The sequence below is a fragment of the Vulpes lagopus genome, chromosome 10, assembly GCF_018345385.1.
Source record: "Vulpes lagopus strain Blue_001 chromosome 10, ASM1834538v1, whole genome shotgun sequence".
Taxonomy (NCBI): domain Eukaryota; kingdom Metazoa; phylum Chordata; class Mammalia; order Carnivora; family Canidae; genus Vulpes; species Vulpes lagopus.
The window spans coordinates 30,618,443-30,622,486 of NC_054833.1; positions in this window are offsets into that span (position 1 = coordinate 30,618,443).

Below are 4,044 nucleotides of genomic sequence, written 5' to 3' on the forward strand. Positions count from 1 at the left end.
TCTGGAGGTTTCCAGGGAAAATGAAGAGCCATGTGGGTTGCTGGACTCCACTGATGGTTTTACTCCTCGTCATTCCTTTCTGCCCCTTGACACTCAAAATAGTTCAAACCATTTGAGGTTTCTGGGACTTCTCTGAACTCGAGGTTCATTTGACGGCAGGGTGCTTCCAAGAGCCAACACCAGCCCTAAAAACCTCAGAAGAAGCTCCACTGGGAAACATACCAAATAAGCAATCAGTGAATAAGTGAATAGGTTTCCTATTAAGAGATTAGGGGGATCAGGGCAAGTTTGGGTTAAGAGGTCCTTTAGAAACCTTAAAACTTTGCCTCAAGAACATGCTCCCAGGTCATTTCAAGAAATCTTTCAGGGCAAAAGAAACCGTTGATTGTCTCTCTGCTTTAAGAGAGGCTGGCAACCTCCTAGAGTAGAGCAGAGTAGTGGAGAGCCCAGTTCGGGAAGGAAACAAACCCATGCTTGCATCCTGGCTCCCACTCACGAGGCCAACTTTGCACAAGGTACTTCATATTTTGAAAGCACCTATAAGGCTGGGTTGGTCAACCCCCCGAGGTTGGTTATGAAGGCCAACGGTGTTCATAGACTAGAACAGCGCCCACGCAGAGAAAGGTCTTCACAGTTCCAGAGAAGATGGGCTCCGTCATCTGTCTTGGGGCCAGCTCCCCACGGCCCGGCAGATCTCGTCCCGTCCAAAAAAGGCTCTTGAAGAGGTCATGTCACCCTCCTGAATACATTTCCTTAGGCTTCTCAAAGGCTCTCTCCTCAAAATCCTCAACACCAACACCACGACGTAAGTACCTGCTGGGTCACCCCTGGTGGAGATGATGGGTCCTCTCTGCTGACACTAGAATCCCAGTCCCACAAGGTCATCTGGACAGTTGGTCAGAAGTCCCAGACACAGTGGCCTACACCGTTGTGTCTACTAAGATTGTGGCCCAGATGGGGCAGGAGACGGGAGTAGGTGGAAGGGGACTGTTTGTAATGACTTAGAGAAGCAGTTGAAATCTCAACCTCCAACCACCCACCAGGACAATATTTTCACCATTTTCCCAAATCCAATTCTTCGTGAGGAGATTCCCTCTGTCTTCCTCTCTCTCTTGCCCTTTCTGCCAAAATAGCTCTCCTTTGGGAACAAATAGTTCTGTTTCTTCCTTGGAATGCCTCTGGAAGCCAGGAACTCTTATCTCCCTCAACAACATTCTGGCCAGTGCTCGGAATGTGATTTACATTACTGACCATGAGCACAGGAGAACAAAACAAAGGAAGGGCTTCCCAGTAGAGCACGAAGGGGGCAGGGCAGAAAGGGCTGGGGTGGGAGAGAAAGAGTGAGAACAGAGTTTCTGGGGCAGCAAGGGGTCTGCACCACTGCCCTCTGCTCCCGCACACAGCTGGGAGGAGTGAACGTGTCCCTGCAATCCTCTTGTGGGCTGAGGGTGATGCAGTGGCATCTGGAGAGCCTGAGGAGAGACGTGCTGCTCTTCTGGGATTTGTCGCTAGGACTGCGGGCTTCGGGGCGGACTCACTCAGCAGTGCTGGGGCAAGCCAAGGAGTCATGGAAAGACTCTCCAGGTCACACACGCTGCCCCTGGCACGCCAGCTCAGCCTGCTGGGGACCAGCCAGGGCTCGTTGGGCAAGGGGAGTGAGGGCCAGGGAATCAAGACCTTTTTGCAATTATTGAGGCTATTTCTCCACTGGGGCAAGAAAGCATTCCTCTCCTGCGGATGGATTACAAAGCAAATTGTTCCGGCCTCTCTTCAAAGGCCAAGAAGGTTAGGAAACTGTTCCTTCCTTCTCCAGAAAGCCTGAAAATTCAGGCAGATTGGTCTGCCCCAGATGGCTTCAGTGTGACATGCTACCCCCTTACCTTACTTGGCTCTCCCAAACCCCCTAACTGGCTGCAGGGTGGGACCCGGGCTACCCTCCTTCTTTTATTTGCTGAGCTCCTGCAACATAAGACATATGCGTTCCTCTCTGTTCCTGACACTGAACTCCTAAAACCCTTTAAATTTCCTGAGTAATAAGGGAACTAGCAGCATCTTTTGTTCTGTTGGGTCTTTGACCCTGGTTCCTGACACAGGGCTCCTAAATCCCTTGGTTTCCTGGGCGACAGGAGTGGTTTTTTGTTCTAATAAGGTGACCCTGGGTGGGCTTCTGGATAATTTCAGGATGGGGACTTGTTTCCGAAAGACCAACCCATGATTACAAGCTGAGAATTTTCGGTCCAACCCCCATCCTCCAGGGAGAAGAGAAGGGCCGGAAATTAAATTAACAATTGATCATGCTTATACGAGAAAGCCTCCCCAAAACGCCCTACGCCGCACGGTTTGGAGAGCTTTTGCATCGCTGAACACGCCAGGGGGCGGACACAGCCCACCTCCACAGCGACAGAAGCTCCTCCACTCTGGGACCCTTCCTGACCCTGCCCTCTGTCTCTCTTCATCTGGCTGTTCATCGATATCTTTTATTTATCCTGGATAATAAACCAGTAAACATGAGTAAACGTTTCCCTGAGTTTTGTGAGCCGACCCAGCAAGTTATCAAACCTCCCCAGGGGCTGTGGGAACACTCAACTTTGTAGCTAAGTCAGAAGAATGGGGTCCCTGAGGACCCACTGCTCGTGACTGGTGTCCAGAGCGCAGGCAATCTCCGGGGACTGAACCCTTAAACCTGTAGAATCTGATGCTAATTCCAGCTAGTTAGTGTCAGAAATGACTTCAATTCTAGGACACTCAATTGGTATCTGGAGAGTTGGAAAATTGGTCGGCGTGGGAAAACACACACACACACACACACACACACACACACACACATTTGGTGTCAGAAGCATTGTAAGTAGAGAAATCATTTTCGTTTACCCAGAGACCAACCCGTGGGAATCTTCCTCAGAAAGGTTTTCCTGGCAGTCGCTTCAATGCAAAACAGAAGGGGTAACAAAAATAAAATAACAAGCCCAAATATGCCAATGCCTTAAGACATTTCGCAAAGACCTTAAAGTTGCTGACTTCTAGCTCAGACGAAAGCCCTCCTGGTCCCGTCCAGGCCTCCAACTAGCTCCTCTTGTCAGGTGGGCTCCTCTGGCTGGCTCCTCCTTCCACCAGAAGCTTCTATCAGGTGCTAAAGCTTTGCCCAAGCTCCTATTCCAGCCCCGTCGCCCTGGGCCCCTGGGTCTGCAATCAGCCCCTGAAGAAGGCACGCACCCCGCGGCCCCGCCCTGCAGGAAGGGCATGAGGAGAGGCCCATTCGTCTCTGAACCCCACAATCACCTGCCGAAGTGTAAACCATCACTGTGCCTCGACACCCAGACTGCTAAGGCTGGAAGCACCCTAGATAAATATTAAATCTACCTTTGTCACTCTGCAGGTAGAAAATGGGGTCCCAAGAGATCTCAGATCTAAGACCAAGGCAAGTCTCTGGACTCCAAGTTGGGTGTCCAGAAGGGGCCACACTGCTCCCCTGCCTGTGTGTTTGCTAACGTTTTCGGACCAAAGCAGGACTGAGAAGAGGGAAACATTCCTCAAACAGAATGAAACTTTCCCTTGGGAAATGGGATTTCCTCCTAAGGTGGGCACCTGGGAGACTGCACCTAAGGGCCCCTCCAGCCTCTCCTCGTGCCTTGGGCCCTCACCACCATCCAGCCCCACAGACCTCCTTGGACCCTCCTGGGCACCCGCTCCTTCTGGCCACCGAGGCCCCAGCGTGCTGCCCCTCTGCTGCACGGCCCGCACCCCGTCCACGGAGCCATGTCCCAGCCTCCGCCAGCCTTTCCCAGACCCAGCTTCTCATTCTTGGCATCAGTTTCTCTCTCTTCCTCGCACCTACCACATCTGTCACCATTCTGGATCTTTCTTCCCGACTGTCCACTCTGCCTCTGCAGCTAGCCTGGGGGCTGTGCGGGAACAGAAGGCTGTGCCCGTCCCAATCGTCGTCGCACCGTGACCCCCGGGCCCACGCCTGGCACGTCGAGCTTGCTCTGCACATACGGCGGATGTCTGCGTGAGTGGGATGAAGTCACAGAAGCAGGACACGGG